Here is a 21,219-nt window from a genome sequence, read left to right as displayed (position 1 = left end):
ACATGAGCCCTGGGGAAGACCCATGTAGCTAAATCGCGATGTTGTTAAATCGCCGTGCGAAAAGTGCATGTGCTTTTCAGACAACAGGTTTAGCAAAAAGTTATTTAAAATTGGTGAAAGACTGGTGCAGCTTCTCTGACAGAATGTTGATAGAAACTGAGTCAAAAGCCCCCTTAATATCCAAGAAGACTGATGCCATCTGCTCTTTGTTAGCATATGCCATTTGGATTTCTGTAGAAAGCAACGCAAGGCAATCGTTCGTCCCTTTGCCTTTGCAGAAGCCAAATTGTGTATCTGACAGTAAGCCATTTGCTTCAACCCAATTGTCGAGGCGAAACAAGATCATTTTTTCGAACAACTTCCGAATACATGACAGCATTGCAATCGGTCGATAAGAATTGTGGTCGGAGGCTGGTTTTTCTGGTTTTTGGATGGCGAAGGACAATGTTACCCTCAAGAAACTTGTTAAATAAGTTCAACAAGCGCCTTTTTGCAGTGTCAGGCAGATTCTTTAGCAAGTTGAATTTGATTCTGGCTAACCCTGGGGCGTTATTGTTGCATGACAAGAAAGCAAGTGAGAACTCCACCATCGAAAACCGTGTTTCGTTCGCGGTATCTTGAGGAGACGCGGCGCGGTACGTTTTCTGTACCAGGGCGGAGTCCGGACAGATCTTCTTGGCGAATGCAATGCGTATTGTTGATAGCTAGCGGGTAACTCGTCGCAGCACGCATATTGATTACCACTGAATGTATAGTTTGTGGGAATGGAGTACACAACCATGCATTGCTAGGCCCCAAAAACTGACTTAGACATAACTTCGTTAAAAGTTTAATAACGTCTTCTAACAAAATCGGATAGATTAGCAGTCTTCGACGAAGTTGTAGACAATCAAATTATCTTTCTTTTTTTCGCCTACAGTGATAATACGATGCATACAGTGGCATCTAGCATCGAAAATGCGAGCTAGTAGGTTTTCTCCTAGTAAATTGCCGATAAATCTCATACAAACTTCAAGCTCGTTGGTCCGGTAGCTAGGCTTGTCCGATTTGCTTCAAATTTGGTACAAGTACTCCTGGTGAGACTAGGAATCAACTCAGGGGTGGGCCGATAGGGGTCATTTTTTTCATGTCACTCTAGTGCATATCAGTGTGGATAATCCACGACCACTCTGCTTCACGATAAAGGCTTTGGGTGTATTACTAGATAAGGAGAATGCTTTTGACAATGGGTCCTGCCAGTCCGGACGCGACATGCGGTCGTGAAGCATATGCATGTATCTCAGATTGGATTAACGCAATGCTTAGTAACCGCATTGTTTGCTAGAACACTTAGGCAGGCAGAGATAAGGAGTATTCACGATTATCCTCAGAGCGGCGTTTTGTCACCTTTGCTATGGAACCTGTTTTCTGACGGAATTGTTGTGGCAACTCAATAAGCTTTGATTTCCGACCCACGGGTTTGCCGAGGATCACCAAATACTAATCAGTTCAGTGTAAAGAAAGATGGCCTTCGGGCAGTGCAGACGACTTTTCAGAAGAACGTGAGGCCTCAAACCCATATACGTCTATTGGATTTCTAGGTCAAATATACGTCCAATAATATCATACGAATGTCTTATATGGTGTTAGAGAGGGCAGGTGGTAGTGATCCAGTCAAAACTCAACCATCTGCAAAAAATGGCGTTCGTGACGCTGAACGATATATTCACAACAACTCCGACTGCGACTCTTGAGCTTTTATAAATATTAAACATCTACATGCACATTGCACACAGTACACAAAAGCAATAGTTTGCATATATAGACTCCAGGTTACAGATCTTTGGAACAGGGACCCTGTTGATCTTGCTGCCAGTCATCCACGACTTTGTTCACAAATTGTTACATGAGTTGAGGAAATTTTGGCTCCCGGCTAAATTACACTTATCTGGATCCACAGATACAAAAATCGGGAAGGGTTCTCAATTTCGATTTTAAAATGAACATTGTACAATACGTAATACGTAAAAACCTAATCTAATGAAAATCAGTGTTGGTGGACAAATTTGGTTTGAAAACATTTGAGTTCGAAACTAATATAAAATTCAAACTAATTTAAATTTTCTCAATAAGAAGAAAATTTTCGAGAGGGGTCCGGACCCCCAAGACCCTGCTCCGCCACTGCGCACTAGTAATTTTCGTGAAAGGACATACCTTCTCGAGAAGGTGGTTGTCTGGCTATATGGAGAGACAACGACAAGCGCAGATGGCCTGTTACACTGAAAATTCTCTGTAAAGGGAAGTGCTTGGGCTGGTGTCTACCGTCGTGAAATGGGATTGAAATAATCTCACTCGCTAGGTGGATACTGTGCCATATCACAAGCAGAAATCTTCGCGATTCGATGCGGGGTATAAATTGGCTTTTCTACCGAGCTTGCCCGGTAAAGTCACAAACTTTTGCAATCAATGCCCTTTATACGGATAAATTACAGTCCAAGCTAGTGATTACATGCCGAATTCAAATAGACAAACTTAGCGTTGACAATACTATCAACCTCATTTGAGTGCCCAGACATTCCATTATTACTGGTAATGAATGGGCCCGACGAATTTGCCAGAGCAGGTGCAGAGTTTCCCTTTGTTAGTCTTGAGCCTGGTTTGCTAATTTCAACAAGATGGATGAAAGAAAAGATCCGGCCTTGCAATTCAACCGTCAACTATTGGGGTAATCTACAAACTTGTCGCAAAACAAATGCTTTTATAGAAAAATCGTGCCTAGTGATTTCTAAAAACCTCTTACACTTTGCGAAACTAACACTTCAACCGGCCACTACAAACTCGGTTATCACATGGCTACTATTCAGCGCGCTGCGTCATTTACGTGTGATCTTTGTGAATTCGACAGCGGAACCTCATATCATCTGATATGTGACTGCCCAGTAGTAACGCAATTGCGAGTGCGAGTTTTCGGTTGTCCGTACATACATACGTAGAAAAAACCGTGTAAATTTACGTCCCCTGACCCTGACATATACGACATAAAATGACTTAGTTTTGCGTTTGATTTAAATTCTACATGACATTGAATTTCGTAAATCATGTAATTTTACTCCAGATATAGCGTTTGTTCTAAATGGCAATAAGTGTCATTTTATGTCATTGCGCACGTAAAGTATTTGTTTCATGTAAAATTAAACGGAACACGGTAATGTTTCGTCATTTCGTGAATTAAGGGTTATTAAATTGTGTCATGTTTGAAATTACGTAAATGATAAAATTCATAATTATTTGGTGTGTAGACGAAAATGTGTTTGGGCGTCTGAAATTCAGTAACATACTAAAGTTGTTGAGCCAATGTGGTAAAGAGCTTTAGGCATTCTCGAGGGCGACTTGAACTACGATGGCATTGGTTCCATCGATATTTAACTAAGTGTTAGGGAAACGTAAATACACTAGTAATGATATTTATTTATTGATGGATTTTTAACCTAGCTATTGAAAGATTGACGCATGCAGGGCCGGCGGAAAGCATGGGTAGTATGGGTAGTACTACCCACTCGAAAATAACCGAGTGGATGATTACCCACTCGAAATTTTGAACCATTTCAAAAAATTTAGATGTGCAACGCATGTATCTCGGACTACAGGCATTTGAAAACATCGATGTACCACAATTCCATTTGCATAAACGAGCGTGATTTAATGTGAATGTAATGTAAGCGTGTGCATTGCGAAAAGGGAAAAAATCCTTACTAATGGACCCCTCACCCTATGCTTTCTAGCCACTCGGGCGTAAAGTGTTTCGCCGCCCCTGGACGCATGATAGGTGAGCGTATTTCCCGTATTTATTACGTTCTAGTTATATTTTGTGATAAACATTGCTTTAAATTCATTGTATAAGAACTAAAATGAACATGGAAAATCACTGAATGTACATAAGACCGAGATTGAATATTCGGATCGTCATAGAAAAACGAAAATCGCTACTTCGCTACTCTCTTTCGTAGAACCGAAAGTAGAATGGTTTTGTCTTAATTGTTTTGTAGATATAACTAGGGGGAGGATAGATATGAGAATTTTAGGCTCCCTGATCGGTATAATGAATACCGAGAAAGGGGAAAGTAGCCTAGTGCTATCGTGTGTATTCGAACACAGATCATGCAGCCACACGTCATCTTTATAATACACGGTGATCTTGAACCTAATATTGTCACACCCGATTAGTGCTTCATTTCGCTACAGAAAACTTGTTTTCCTAGGCTTGTTGAATTCAATCAGTACGACTTTACTTATGTGGTGGAATTGAATAGTATGAACTTCAGTTTTACCGATACATATTATATCTTTCAGCAAGCGCTCCACTTCTCGTGCGGACGAATTAACTTTCTACAACAGCATCAAAGCGTCTATCTTGAAAAAAAAATCTTCTCGCTATTACTGAATTTGATTCTTGTTGATCTCCACTTCACAAGACCGAGAATATCTATATTTGAATTTCTATAGCTCAATTAAATGTATTCCATTTTTCAGCTTTAAGTCAAATACCACATTTAAATAAGAGATGAGAAGATAGTTGAGAGTAGTCCGCATAACTGGTCTCTCTTCAGGTATTGGAGTTATTGGGACATTCAACGAAACGTACACGCCGCACTAACTGCTTACTAAACGCCACTCTAAGGTTGCCAGCAAGTTTTTTGTGTGGCTAGTACTTGTATTTGCTGTTTGCAGTAGTAATAAGCGTCCCATTTTGGTTTAAACGCAAGGACAATTTTTAAAACAGAATTTGATTGATAAGTATACTGCCGTTCTACGAATAATTGTCCCATGTTTATAGGGAAACCCATAGGACATGGGACAAATATGCTTATAGCGGCAGTATAGATCATTAAACCAATTTTATCAATTCTGTAATGTTAAAAGTGTTTTTGAATTTTACTGAACGTGATGAATTTTGCACCACTTGCATCTGGTATACTCAACCTGCACAAAACGTTGCATAACGCAGGGCTGATTTTTGGAACAACTTGTTCACTCATTCAGCCCTTCGTTATGCAAATTTTCAACATTATGACAGACTGGTAAAGCGCGGTGTTTCATGAAGCGCGGCCGTTCCTTTCGATCAGGAAAGGCCGCCTGGAATTTTGGGGAAATGCGCTAATATTTGCTAAGCCTACTAAAGTCTGGCATCCGCTCGTGCTTCATACGTCTGCACTACTCTCCTATTCCTTAAACTGTCACCAAGTATAAGGGCCAGAATTCAAATCTCAGACATACCGAATACTTAATAATACGTGTCCTTAAACGTCCGCTCCTCATGGTAATAAAGAGCTACAAGGAGTATCAGCTATTTATACAGGACATCCTATTAGTAAGCAGCAATAGCCATTTCTACCTTAATTTAATCTAACGTCGGCGAAAGACATCATATTAAGTATATTTTTACGCTATTTAGCAAATATAGAAAAAAAAATCGGAAAAGTCACAACAAACTCGAAGCACTACAACTTGAGCTACTGATACTTATAGCCAGTTATCCATTGAAGCCAGTGGACAACGCTATCTTTACCGTTACGTTGCTACAATGATCGATAAACTCGATTATCTCGAAGTGGCATTTTAATGTTTGAAAGGTACCTTTGAGGTGATCATGATATCTCAGGAACCATTCTCAAAATTTATCCGTTGTTGCTAATAACAACAGTCTATGAATAGAAACATTAGTATTCAAGTGACCACCACTCTTTTTCCAACTGGTAGACTCATTTCGTTCTACAAATGAAGAATGGATTATTCATTAATAATTAAAACTAATGACCAAATTAAACAAAAGCTAAACAATAGAAGACTTGTAGAAGTATCTTTCCAAAAAGCTGTAGAAATAATGTAGGAGAATAAAAACTGTAGGGATACTGAATATTGCGACAAATTATTATCGCCAAAACGTCTGAGTTGTGCTCAATGGAATCTTCGGAGGAATCTATGGACGTGAGAAGTCGCGTTGTGTATATGTCCTTCTCACCAACTTACAATATGTTTTGCGTTGGTTAAAATTAGCTACTTATTATGGTTGCCAAATAAAGGATAATAAAAAGCATTTAAGGTTAGATAGCGCTGTAGACATGTTGTGGATATTCTTCACTCGAAAAAAACGCAACCTTGGTTCGCATACAATGGGATATCTACTGAAACATATTACAAGAATAACCTACTGCTCCCACTTTTGGAGATTCAAGGAACCTACAAGAGTTCGTTTCCCTTTGAGTCTAAATTTCGAGATAACATAATTATCCATAGAGTTTTTGCATAATGCAAACTTCTGTCTCTCTCTCTCTCGCATATATGTTAAATTCATATAATATTCAAGGGACAGATTACTACGAAATATTCAAAATTCAAAATATGTATTCATAAAATTATTTCCCAATGTGTTTGAAATTCTCTTCTAAATCTAATACATTAGGAAATGCCCTCAAAATCAGTCACACCTTGTAAGATTGATATAGTTACAGATTAGAAAATTTTCGATAAAAATGCGAGTTTTTAATGTTGCTAAAAAGGCATATGTTGGTTTGAACTTTGGTTAACAAATGAGTCGAAGTCCAAAATTTGTTTTTGCATAATGCAAACTTCTCTCTCTCTCGCATATATTTTAACTTCATATAATCTGCAAGGGACAGATTACTACGAAATATTCAAAATATGTATTAATAAAATTATTTCCCAATGTGTTTGAAGTTCACTTCTAAATCTTGTACGTTAGAAAATGCCCTTAAAATCAGTCACACCTTGTTAGATTAATATAGTTACAGACTAGAAAATACTCGATAAAAATGCGAGTAGTAGTAGTTAAAAAGGCATGTATTGGTTTGAACTTTGGATAACAAATGAGTCGAAGTCCAAAATGTATATCAATACTTAAATTACATCAAAATAGCTGCGTAGGATTGATGTCGAGCGATCGTTGTCATTTATCAATTTTTGAAATTACAAATTTAATCAAGTGATCCTACTATAGCACTAAGTATCACCAGATCTTAAAACTAACACGCTTTAATCCAAGAATATATGAGCACATATTTACAAACTTAAAATTTGCACGACTGAAGCATGACATTTAGCCCTCGTTTGCCTTTGCAGTATCTTTTTCGTTGTGGGAGTTTCACCATCACGGATCGAAGAGCAAATGGTCGAGCGCGAAACAACATTTAGGCCAGCCCACGTGGGTGGTTCCTGGATCGGGTCTATGACATTTATCTCTGCCCAGCCACAGTCCGAAAAATGATGACCACACACCAACCACTCATTCACGAGTAGATCAATGGGTACAGAGTAGAAAGTTCCACGCTGTTTCTATAATGAATGGACTGAAACTTATTTTGGGAACCTCACGATTTTCGGTCCATTTGCTTCGGTCTCTTCGTTCGTATTCCTGCTCCATTTGAAACCTTTCAAACTGCGTGAATGCTAAATCATTTTGGGAATCAATATACCGTTCGGTTCCTATTCACCAACCGTCATCAGATTCGATCGATTTTTTGTAAGTTCTTTCACTGTTTACTATGACATAGTCGTGCACTGTAAGTGTACATATAATACAATCATCCAGTCTGGTTCACGAAGCAGCCAACATCTGCTTGTTGCCACGCAGCCTGTATTCCTTCAATCGTCCTGAACTGTTTGGTGGAACCTAAAAAAAATCGTCCAACACAACATCATGTCGCCAAAAACCACTTTGCCAACTAACTGGAGGTAGCAGTGTTGTTAATGAAAGTTGAACACTTGCGCGGGATCAGCTGGAACCGGTTGCATGCGAAGGAACATGCAACCCGAGTAAACACACAAACAGGTTTTCCTTTTGAATCCGTGGGCACTTCGAGTTCCTCGCGTGCTGGTTCGTCCGAGCACATGTAGTGTAGTAGGTTTAAGCGCCCGATCTCTCCCTTGATCCATAGTCTCCATCTGAGCCTGGTCGCTTCATCGATAGTCGGGCCGCCGCCGTCGACAACGATGAAACAACTTATTACATACAGTCCCGTTGGTTGGACATACCTATCTCTTGCTCGCTCCGTTCGGTCGACCCGTGGGATCTTCCTGCTCCGATGATGTTTTTATTTTTTTTTCAAATAAGCTGTTCAAACCTAGCTAAAAGCTGGTTTCTGCAAGCTGACATCATTGATGGAAGTTTCGCTATTGCGCTTGCTTTCTGCGTTGGATTGGAACGGACATGTTTATCCCCAACACTCATTAGCGCATTTATTCAAGTGTTAACTTTAATAGAACGAGCAAACGTCGAATTACTTCGCCGAGAATTTAGAACCATGACAAATTAGTGTCGGAACGATAATTAAATACTAGCTTAAAGATACATATATACAAGGACATGACAAACTTCTTTTGACTCAATTTTGGAGTATCGAACCATGTAAAAAATCACCCAATTTTGGGTGACATGAGCTATCGTTTGTTTTTGACAACAATAGTGCACATGGAAGATACTCGAAACTTTGGTTAAATAATCCAATGCCTTGTGATTTTTAGTCCAGATGTTCAAGAGAATAATAACCTAGTCAATCTATTTTATTCGGCCATTCTGTTGGATATAAACAAGTAGAGCAAATAAATCTAAGATGGCACATACCTGTCAAAAAATGAGAAGGACTTCTGATGACAAAAGTCGTGCTATTATGCACGGTGTTCTGTTCCAGATCTTTCAACAACAAAAATATCGAACAATATTGGTCTTCAAATGGTAGGAATGCTCTTTTAAGGAACTGGCTCGATGTGGGCGTAGAGAAGGAATGAAGAACCTCAAGCTTGCCTTGCGGCTGAAAAGCTCAAGGTTGTTCATGTAACTTAAAAGAATCCTCCAAGTAATTCTGCTCAAAACTTTATGAATAGTGTCAGAGGAACAGTTTGGGTACTGGCATTCAAACATATGTAATATGTTGCATATATTTCAGTTGTAAATGTTTTTCTACTAATTTGACGTATAATTATTTTCTGGAACAATCAATAGATGCACCTATTATAATCTACAACGAAAAGCAACATTTTAAAATTTCCTTTTTCTTTCAGACCATTCGTCTACCTGCAGCATACTATACAGGTAATCAAACATTTTCAAACTGATAAATAAATATGGGTAAATTCATAAAATATTGCATGTTTATCGACAATGAGTGAGTAGAGATAGCTATTGGAGAACTTTCCAATATTTAATTGACCCGGTTTTTAAGGATGCGCCCAGAATATTTCGATAGAGAAAATGCCCTCAACAGCAAAAAATAACACATGTGATGAAGAATATCAGAGTGGTTCGATCGCACTGATAGGTAAATTCAATCATTATTAAAACTTCTTTCGAAGATTCCAAGTCTCTGCAATGAACATGTTCTGAAATATTTAAGCTTGAAACGAAGGTGTTGCAGTGTTGACAAAACAATAAATTTATGCGATTAATTCGACTATGTGCGGGGTCGGGGCTGGAACCCAGGTGCGCTGCGTACAAGGCAATCCATTTACCAACTACGCTACGCCCACCCCCAATATGTTGATTTTTCCATTCGATTGAAATGACGATCTGTATGAGCGGAAATACAAAGTAATGCATATTCCCATACTAATTCTGGAGAATATTTAGAATAAGGACCTCTATAAATGACGTAGCATTATATGGTGGAGGGGGGAGTGTTGTATTTTGTGATTGTGACGACAAGGGGGAGGGGGTATTTAGAGGTTTGCTACGATGGGGGAAGGAGTGCTAAAAATCACTCAAAAAATGCTACGTCATTTATGGATGATCAGGACGTAAGTAACATTGAGAGTCTCTCTTTGTTTACTTTCTCTTTCGATTATTACGGCGTAACTACAACTCTTTGCACTTATTTACCAGTACATATCGAAAGTCAATGGTTATTACTAGAATATTATGCAGTTGAGTTGAGTAGTAAATGTTCAAACGACCGAGTAATGAACAGAAGAGAAAGCCCCCAAAGAGAATTGCTCATTGTTACTTACGTCCTATTCTAAATTTTCTCTAGAATTTCCATACAAACGCAATGCGCAAATCCTGAGAGCAACCAATCACCCCCTAAAGTTTGCACAATCATTTGAGATCTCAAAAAGGAACTCAAAAGATTATGTGCTCGCTAATTAGAATCATTTATAATTTTTCCCATACAACCACGAGTCAGTCTAATATTCACGTTTTGAGAGATCTAAACATTGAATGTGTAAGTAGGGGTTTGCCCACTATTCGGGTTCTTATATAAATTTGCCCGGCGGACCCTTCTTTTCAGGGCGGCCTAGGTGCCTCTACCGGAATTTCGGACGATAAACTAATAGAACACAAATAAATAAATTTAATTTTACCGTGTTTATTTCCACCAACTCTCCCTTCGTTGCACACTGCCGTTGATGACGCACTGCTGCGGGCGGTTTCCTCCGACCGGCCGGGACAACAACGGCCGAGTTCGCTCTACTTACGTTGGCTGCTCCGGCAGCGGTCCTTAACAATTAGCTAGGGAGGTGAGCTTGGGTTTTTTGTTGGAACCTCCCTAGCAACATTGGTAACGAATCACCGGATTCCCTTGCTCCCCGCAAGGAATCCCGGAAGACACCGCAGTGTTCTTCCCAGGTGGAGCCGTCGTCCTACCTGCTTCCCTCTCCTTGGCTGTTAGCTGCAGAGGAGAGCAAGGCTCGTTCGACTTGTCCTCTGCAGCGAGAGGGGCGGGTGCATCGGATCATTAGCGGTTAGCATTTCTGCCGGGTATTTTTACCGTCGCACACGCGTACTTTACCGTACTGGTTATGTTGGCGGAAAACTGTCCCGAAAAAAACAGAACTGATCGGGCGTCTGTTCGATGCCGTGGTCCGTCACTAGCTTTCTTTTTATTCCGTCCCACAACCAACACCAAAAAAACGCACATCCCGTATAGCTGTCATCGCTATGGTACAGCATAGTCCGCACACTTTGCAGCGAGAGGAGAGCGGTTACCTGACTAAACCCTATGTTATTAATATACAAATATTTAACAAAAATTACTACACCTATCTGATCTAACAAAATCGTTCACAAACAAAAATATAAACAAAATTTAACGTAAAAAGCGAACAATCATATGGAACAGTGGTGAGCATAACTTTACGTAAACAATACACTCTATGGAGTGTATACTTAAAAAAGGTATATTTCCACCCAGTGCAAAATTGTTACCCTGACGGGTTACAAAAGGACAATAACGGTACAGACCATCCCCCATACAACCATAAGAGAAAGAAAGTAATGTTTGTGTGGCGTCCGAGTGCAGTTCCAGATCTGCGCGGTTGTCATAGAATGGATTATTTTATAATGGATTATTTTGGTGAATGACACAAATTGCTCTGGGTAGCCGACTACCGAAAATTTTAGAAGGATTTATCATTTGTTGTATTAATTCGAAATTTACCAGTTTAAACTCCGAAATTGCTTGCGGCGGTGTTGCATTATTAACTGGAATGTTTATTTTTTCCTCGTGTCTCTATTCCGGTGAAACACATCAAAAAAATATAAGGCAAAGTGGCAGTTTTGTTAGTCTTGAATCTTTTTGTCGTTATACACTGGTCTCCATTCAATATTTCATAGTAGTTTGGGTAGTAATTCGAATAAAAACGTGGCTATATTCCTCTTCTGACATTATCCGGGGCTGTGTATAAGCTTTGATCGGTTATAATTTTCCAATCAATTAATGCACTTTAATTATTTATTAAGGAATCTACTCGGAAGCATCCAATGTTTACATTGTGAATTAATAACTTTTTTGATTACAATCGTACACTATTTAAAATCCCGTAAAATTAAACAGGTGGGGGTGGAGACAGCGTAGTTGGTAAATCGATTGCCTTGTACGCAGATCACCTGGGTTCAATTCCCAACCCCGCACATAGGGTTGGAGATTTTTCGAAAGAGATTTCTCTAACCCGACAAAGAGGCGAATGACTCTAAGGTTAAAACCTCTATAATCAAAATAAAAAAAATTAAACAGTTCGCAGAAATTCCCATACATGAATCTGCAGTTCTCGGAAGAGGGGGGGGTACATTTGACCCCCCTTTGGTTTGTTTTTCACCATTACTTTTACTGAAATTAATTGCGAACTTCGCCATTTCGCTGGAATAGTAGCTGTCATTTCCTGGAACGTGGGTCTTCGAGAGCGAAAAGTAACTTTCGTCGTCCAGCACGAACGACGTTCCGTGGTAGTTCTTCGTCATCTAGCGGCACTGCGATTTCACGATCGCTATCAGCTCGCCCGTGTACTCGGGGGACCGAGTCTTCTTCCAACAGATGATATCCTCCATCTTGACAGTTCGGTGAATCAAGGTATAGGAGCAGTGATACTTTCGGCCTGCGTCACGCAAACTCGTTCCGTCATTGTTGTCGAACAGCTTTTTCAACGCTTCCTTCTTCGTCATTATCTGCGCCAGACGGCCGCTACCGGCCATCCGCTACACGCTCAGGGATGCCAGGATCCGGTAAACTGTACTCACGGGCACGTTTTCGTCTCGAAAGTGACCTACCGCAAACTTTTTTCCACGATTGCCTAGCGTTTTGTAAAACTGTACAACACACTCGCGGAGTGCTTGCTGTTTCGGCGCCATCTTCGATTGAACTGACAGCACCCGAGCGAAAAGAAACATGTTACCCATTTCTAGGGAGTCCAAAGAGCAGCACTCTTAGAGAGAAAAAAATTTACGCTCTTTACTTTAATTACAGAAAGGTAGTGAAATCATTGTCATTTTTTATTGAACACCCGTTAGTTACCCAGAGGAGAAATAAAGCATTGTGGAGATTATATAAATTCACATATCGCAGCCAGTCAGTAATATAAACAGTTTTGAAAATCATGTTTAAGTTTACAGCAGGTAAGTTGAACTCACAAGTAGTCGAAATCGCCTGCGAGAAAGCCTAGAGCTCTTTACCGCATTGGAAGAGGAACTTTAGTAGGTATGTCTCTGAGTTTCAGTCTTCCAAACACGGTGTCGTCCATGTAAGGACGGCCGAAAATTAGAAATAGCAACTGTTTCATATCAGATGATATAAGGATCTGTAGTCGGATTCCATAAAAAATAACTCATCGCGCTGAATAGTTGCCATGTGATAATTGAGTTATCAATGGCTGGTCCATGCCATGCCGCAGTGGAGTTTCGAAAAATGTAGAAGATTTTTGGAAATAACTGGGCACGGTTGCTCTAGAAACGTCTTTGTTTGACGACACGTTCGTAGATTTCTTCAATAATTTCGGTGCTCGGACGAAGTCCAGGACCGGATTTTTTCTCTTATCCAACTTGTTGAAATTGCCAGGGGGGCTCAAGACCAACGAAGCTATTCATTGTACCTACTCTGAACAATTAGTCAACCCATTCATTTCCAGGAATACCGGAATGTTCGGGAACCCAGATAATGTAGCTAGTGTTAACGATGCTTAGTTCTTCGATTTGAGTTCGGTACGCGATCACTAGCTAGGACCGTGATTTATCCGAGCTAAGGGCATTGATTGCACCCTGACTATGACAGTATTAGGCGTACAATTGTCGTGTACAACCAATAGATGTATTTGGGTTTTCCAAAAGTTCATCTGCGCTGCCCGTAGGACACGCACACTTTCTTCACCCTGAGCTCAATGTGAGCACACCAGTTCAGTTTGAAATCCGGTATAATTCCAAATTATTTGAATTGATCTGCACGCAGTAGCTCAGAATCGAATAATTACAAGAGACGAACCCCGGTTGTTATTCGTTTCTTAGTGAAAAGAACCAGTGAAATTTTGTTTGAATTAACTAATAATTTAACTTGTCGACCCCACTGTTCGACAGCTCCTCAATAAGCCATCGGCAACCAGGTTCCACAGCAAAGGTGACAGAATGCCACCCTGAGAGCATCCACAAATACTCAACATCATTATCTCTGCCTGTCTCAGTGACGTGCAAAGAATTCGGTTATTAAGCATTGCGTTTATCCAACCCGACATACATGCAGATACTTCATAACCGCTCGTAGCTTCCAGAATAAACTGGAAGGACACTTTGCCAAAAGCACTCTCAATATCTGGGAATACACCCACGTTGGATTGCTTGAGCGAGAAGGCATTTTCAATGTTGTAAACAACATCGTGGAGCAGAGTGATGGTGTATTTCCCACACTGATATGCATGTTGAGTAGTGGATAAACTAAACTAACGTTTCTGATGTGACGATCGATTATCAGTTCCAGAGTTTTTAGAAGAAAATAACTTAAGCTGACGGGCCTAAAACTATGTGTGTTCAACGAAAAATGCCCCAAAAACGATTTTTTGGTTTAAATTTACTTTGAAAAACCTGTTTTAATCCACCTATTTTTTCGTGATAACATAAAATCTCGACATTTCATGCATTTTAAAGATGTTTGGCATCAAAAATACGAATTCGATTTCTGAAATTTCATGGGGGGACCCAATAGCGCTAATAAGAAGAATAAAGAACCGACTATGGTGGTCAATGTAGTCAACGAAAGTTTGTTTGGCCGTCGGTGACCTTGAACTGCAAATTTAAGTTGTTTGAGAGACATTTTAGCGAAATTTTAACCTTTTTTGCTTTCATCGGAGTATCGGTTTGAATCACAATTTGCTATGTGATCGCATGCCAGAACCCGTAACTCCGGAACCGGAAGTCGGTTCGGGATAAAATTAATAGCCATTTACGGGGACGCAACATCTTTCATTTGAGACTAAGTTTGATTGATTCGGTCTAGCCATCTCCGAGAAACCGATGTGACTGTTATTCTGAATTTGGATACTTCCGTCGGGGCTTCCGGAACCGATGATGGTGGTCAATGTGACCAAAGAGACTTTGAATGGCTGTTAGTGACTTAGTACTACAAATCGAAGCAGTTGTGGTCACATTTTGGAAAAATTTTCACCATTATACATTCATTGCAGAATTTATTAAAATCGACATTTTCTGCGTGATCGTGCTCACCACCCTGTAATTCCGGAACCGGAAGTCGGATACATCAGAAATTCAATAGCAGCCTATGGGAACATTGTATCTTTCATTTGAGACTAAGTTTGTCAAAATCGGCTCATCCATCTCTGAGAAAAACAAGTGACATTTTTGGTCACATATACACACAGACGCACATACACACATATACATACATACGCACGCACAGACATTTGCCGAACTCGACGAACTGAATCGAATGGTATACGCCACTCTGCGCTCCGGACCTCCGTTAAAAAGTCGGTTTTCAGAGCAATTACAATACCTTTCTATTTAGAACGGCAAAAAGAAGTGAGCTACTACCTTTAGTGAAGTTTCTTTGACAAACAACTTCACCGAAGACGCCAAGTTCCTTTCTTTTTCTTTTCAAATCACTAGCTTATCATAGATGAATGACCTCTCTATAAACTATTTTTAAATTAGCTAAAACATTATTCCTACGAAGTTCGCAAGTTTATGAAAGTTGCTCACATAATCAAACCAGTAACAAAAGATACAAAAACGAATATCATTACTTTTGAAATTTCTCGTAATTTTCGAACGATAGTAGAATCTGCTTTAAAATCGCCACACTGTTTGCCCGTTTTTGTCTGTTCAAAAATTAAGGCAATTAAAACTGCTGTTTTTCGCATATTACACAAAAACACAAGAGGTTGTTCAAATTTTTTAAATTAAAACTTTCGAAAATAGAAACAATAAACCAGATCAAATATAATATTTATTAAGAGAATCTTTCAAGTTTTTCTTAACTTTCTTTATTTATTCCCTTATATATCTACTGTTCGCAAATATTTCAGTATGCTTTACGAATATTTATTTTTGTGCACCCAAAACCAACCCGTCAAGGGATGACTGCACATTTTAGCGCTAGAAAATAAACATATTCCGGCAACTTTTCTAAGCGCAATAAAGGGATGATTCGAAATTCTGTAGAATTGAATTTATAATACTAACTGCGAATTACAGAAAACAGTTTGTTTTTATAGTATTTTTATTACAAAATGGCGACCGTGTAGCATTTTTCCACCGGCACGTTCTATTTTTTGTTAAAAGGGTTCACGGCCGGCCATCTCCCCAAATTTTTGACCTATTGCTAAAAACTGAAATACGATAGCAAACGGAAGTATTTTTTTAATATTTGGATTTTTTGAGAAATTGCGTAATTTTTTTTTTAAATGACATTTGTCATTAAAATCGGCACAAAATTACTTATTCAAACTATGCAGTAAAAAGATAAAATCCTACATACGTTGCTGGAGAAAGCAATTTTAAATATGTTGTAAAAATTTCAATGCGATCCAGAAAGATTTTTTCGAGTTACATTTCCGGCCTGCTCAAAAAAATGATTGCGAGGAAAATGCGTTCAAGTTTTCAATACGTTCGGGATTTACCTAAAGACTCATTGCGGCAGAATCAAAAATTTGAATATTTGGATATTTTTTCGCGTTTTATTTTTTTGTTATGTCATTTTAAAACCATGCATCACATTTTAAGCCAATAAAATAGATTCAAGAATTTCTTGCAGTAACCTATCAGTAACACTCTTGTAAAATGTAAGAAATTTCCTTACATACAATATAATAAAAAATAAAAAAGAGGTTCGAGAAACTTATAAACCAACATTATGGCTCTTGTTTGATTTCCCCTTGAAGGAATCGGTTCTAAATCAAACCATATATCAAAAACAATACTCGAATTGACTGGTTGATTCACCGCAGTGAAAATGTTTTCGGGTTTCACAGGTGCACCTGCTTCCACACCATTTCATCAAACTCTAGCGATGCTTGCATTAGCTGACTCTTGATAGTCAATAAAAGTGAGTTTTCCCAACGGCCAATAACGCAACGAAGGCACATACGCATAAATTCAGCGAGAGTCTTCCGCATTGACGCGTGCGACACAGATACTCTGTGTATTGTTGCATTGTTTACATGTGTAGCGAAAGAATACCAGACTTCTATTAATAGATTTGGCTATACACAGTATGGACTCCCTTATTCGAGTGCAGATGGATATGTTTGTGAGATATTCCAAAATTCTAAAATGCTCAAAACTACATATACCTTCTAGGGTCATGAGCATATTTTTGCCCAGTTTCTATTATCACCCTACCCATTTGAAGTCATTGGTTAGAGCAGCACCTGCCATCTTTGTTCAACGCATTGGTTTAAATAATAATTGAGGCACTCGATTCGAGTTGTCGTTACGCTCATACACAAGCATTTCACCGTTCTCAGGCCTTTGGTGGTTCTTAAATATGAAGCAAAGATTTTGGTGCCAATTTATATGCACACCATCGATTGTATACATACATTGTATCCTATAGGAATTGTAATTCATGAAATAGTGTGGCACCCTCCTAATAAGGCTTTGTGAGATTTTCTACTCACTGTTGTAATTTTCCATCTCGCAATATACACATAAAGCAGCGTTAAAATTAACAAATTTACAGTTTAAAAATGAGTGTCGTTCATAATTTTCCAACTTGTTCATTCGAGTGTTGCGTTGAAAAAGCACAATATTCTATTTTACATATCTAATTCCCACAGAAAAATACGTCGCTATGACAATTACGTCAAAAATGTAACATTCATTTTTGTCAAGTGTGTAGTTAAGGTAAAGTAAGTAAATCGTTAGCGATACTGGCTCAGGTTTCTGAAATTCCTAATTAGTCCTCTTCGGCTTAACACAGTTCAGATATGACTACATAGCAAGCGTGTGAATTTTAAAATCTCCCTTTAGTCGCTTGCATCTCTTCGATCACCGATATCGAGTAAGAGGGAGTACACTGTGCCTACTGAACATACCCGCCGAAATACTATACAACAGATAAACATGCAGTGAAAATGCGCGAAAGTGAAAACTGTGTCACTCCTAACTATTCGCACGTCGCCGGGAAAGGGGTTATTGTTAGTACTGGTTGTAAAAGTACGTAACGTACACACTGCGGAAAACGCGAGAGAATCAACATTTGAACAATAAGGGAAAATGGAAAATAATTCAAAGCCGAAGTTGCCGATGCGTGAAACATTCCGGAGGCATTCTGGCTGTTCCGGATTTTGCGCATCATTGTTACTTATTGTTCTAGCTGCTTGCATCAAGATCGCACGTCCACGTACGGTTGAAATAGTGCGTCGGAGTTTATCGCGGGTGCGGAACTCTGGTTCCCTTCCGGCTCTAGAGGTTTTTGTGTGCCTTGATGTACTATTTCAGAATTGAACATTACAGTTTCTAAATAATGCGAAATAATTTAGAACCAAAATAACCAACCTCTTAGCGGCAGAAAGAGAGCTGTTATTTGCAGTTCCTACCAAAGGTAGACCACCGTTCACTGTCACTACTTCTAAGCTTCATAAAGTGGATCTTTCCTGAGTTTTGGAGCAAAATGTAGACTGCCCTGATCCATTTACATATGTAGAAGAAATGTACTATGTTACACTAGACTTTCTCTCTATATAGTATAACGTGATACTTTACCTGCTTGATTCGGATACAAAACTGTACCTTGCGTGTAATGAAAGTGAAACGGCAAACAAATTGCATGCATATGTAATCGGAAAAAATAGTGCATGTACATCGCATTTTGTATGACCGTGCGTTTTTGTAAAGCGAGAAAAATGACCACATGTTAGACGCGATGTTCGTACATTAATATAGATCTGCATCGCTGTAACACAGGTGCAACACGATTTATAGGTTAGTAACTCATTATGCGTATGGGTCGATTGTTGCGTCAAGTTGTGTATGTATAATATTCCCAGCATATATCGGTGATGACATAAATCTACTACGCTGGTTTAACTGGTGATTGGATTGTCGTGACTTCTCCCTTCACAAGGCACCCGTATACCAGTATTGGTCTCAAAATGGTTGTGTCGATCCACTGAATGTACTTGGGTTTGAACCCCCAAGATTTGCTGAAAACACGTCTACATTGGCCTAAGGCCATGCAAGCTCTTTTGATTCTGAAATCAATATAGGCTGAGCAAATTAGTTTTGAGTCAATAATTACCCCAACGTACTTAACTTGATCTGCGACAATAATTTCCGAGTCAAAGAACTGCAACGGACGAGCTCCGGTTGCAATTCTGCGTTGCGTGAAAAGCACCATTGATGTTTTATTTGGATTAACTGATAGTCGAACATGAAATCACGAATGCTCAACAACACATAAGGCTGCATCAAATCAAAAAGTGTTAATGCAAATACCGGTGTTTATTATATGATAATCATTGGCGAAACCATACATTGGAAATCCAAGTTCATTAAGTTTCCTCAACAAGCCATCGGCAACAAGATTCCATAGAAGTGGTGTCAGCACACCACCTTGAGGATATCCGCACACACTTTCATAATATCTGCTTTTCTTAACAATAAACACAAATGTCGGTTGCTAAGCATCGTGTGTATCCAGTTCGTGATATGTAAAGGTACTCCATGACCTTTTGCTGCTTCCAAAATGGTTTCGAAAGAGACGTTGTCAAACCCACCTTCAATGTCAAGAGATACCCCAAAACTTAATTGCTTTTTCGAAAAATGTTTTTGAATGTTATCATCAACACTGTGTAACACTGTGTGTGCCTCCTCATAGATAACGCGGCACCCTTTGGGAATGAATTTTGCATGTATTTCACGCCAGGCTAATGGAATGTATCCAGATGGAAGACTACATACAAGTAAAACTTTTTTCAAAATATGCTTGAACTGGAATCATTCCATCTTTTCCCGAGTGTTTATATGGAACAAAGCTTTCAAGCGCCCATTTGACTGACTCGATTGTCACAATTCTCCTAGCAAATGCCTAAGAATAAATGACCTTAAAAGCTCAGACGCAGTTATCGGTGATGATCCCGTACAGTCTGGAAAATATATCAAAAAGACAGTGTGGGGTACTTAATAATCTGCCAGACGAGTATTAATCATAAGCAAATCTTATTGAATTGCCATGAAAATCTTTCGATTTAGAAAGTAATTTATTCAAACTACTAGCCTTTTGAGGCTTGAGACATTTGTGCACAGGTTTTTCCAACCACTTTTCCTAGAGGATTGAAATGCATTTCTGTAAACGTTTGATCCAATATAAATGCCTCCGACCGGTCGCTGAATCTGCGATTACAAGCTCGTCGACATAACTTTTTAAATCTACCAAGTTCGGCATTCATTCAAGCGGTTCCTCTAAAAACACGCACAACTCCAAGCAGATAACTAGACCAACATGAGAAAAGGGCGGAAGTCCTTTAAGTTATTAAGCCTCTTGGTATAGCGGTACTAAAGAGCGAACACGAAATTATTGCGACACATTCAACAGGGCATAACTTTTTTACCATTGGGTAAAAATCAACCAAATTTTGCACACTTTCTCATTGATGTGTATTGTTTACATGCTGTCAAACTCGAAGTCGTGTTTTTAGATTCAACGAAAATGGAGGTGAACCAACGCGAGTCGAGAGAACAAATTCTTTCCAAACACCTGGCATTTCCTGACCTGTCGCACCGGCAGTTAGGAAAAATGTTGAACATTCACCATTCAACCGTCTCCAGAGTGTTGAAGTGGTTCCAGGAGTGGTTGACGTTGGACCACGGCAAAGGAGCTTGAAGAAAACTGGGACTGGAGAACAAAAAGACGGAGGAAAGGTGAAGCGGATGATTAAAGCAAATCCCAACGTCTCAAGCCGTGATTTGGCTAAAAAGATCGGCATGTCGCAGAGCTACGTCCAGAATGCAAAGAAGAGAGCTGGACTACATACATACAAGGTACAGAACTTCCCAAACCGCGATGAGCGGCAACAATCGACGGCTAAAACTCGGGCACGGAAGCTCTACGAGAAGATGCTGACAAAATATGGCTGCTGTGTGATGGACTACGAAACGTATATAAAAGCCGATTTTAAGCAAATTCCGGGGTTGGAGTTTTTCACCGGCAAGAGCAAGTTCTATGTGGACGACAAATTTAAGGAGAAGAAAATGTCGAAGTTCGCCTCCAAATATCTCATTTGGCAGGCCATCTGCTCATACGGACTGAGGATTGAGCCTTTCGTGACAAAGGGCACAGTAAATGGCGAGATCTACAAATCTGAGTGCCTCGAGAAGCGCCTTTTGCCGTTCTTGCAGCAGCACGACGAAGCTCCGCTATTTTGGCCAGATTTGGCATCATGCCACTATTCTAAAAGTGTCCTGGAGTGGTATGAGGCCAATTCTGTCCATTTTGTTCCAAAGGACATGAATTC

The 21,219-nt window shown here is 39.5% G+C and overlaps 1 protein-coding gene across 5 annotated transcripts in view; it reads left to right on the top strand.

The window, feature by feature from the left end:
• The window catches only part of LOC131693015 (uncharacterized), a 146,376-nt gene that overhangs the window by 85,719 nt on the left and 39,438 nt on the right, over window positions 1-21,219 (top strand). For 3 of the 5 annotated variants that reach the window (XM_058980463.1, XM_058980462.1, XM_058980464.1), the window contains one exon: window positions 9,055-9,085. The exons of the other annotated variants lie outside the window; for them this stretch is intronic. The gene's annotated coding sequence lies outside the window, so the exon portion shown is untranslated. The remainder of the gene's footprint in view (window positions 1-9,054; window positions 9,086-21,219) is intronic. 5 annotated transcript variants of the gene reach the window in all.

The sequence above is a fragment of the Topomyia yanbarensis genome, chromosome 3 (genome assembly GCF_030247195.1).
Source record: "Topomyia yanbarensis strain Yona2022 chromosome 3, ASM3024719v1, whole genome shotgun sequence".
Taxonomy (NCBI): domain Eukaryota; kingdom Metazoa; phylum Arthropoda; class Insecta; order Diptera; family Culicidae; genus Topomyia; species Topomyia yanbarensis.
Note: the sequence above shows the minus strand (reverse complement) of the source record. Positions and strands in the feature narration are given on the sequence as shown.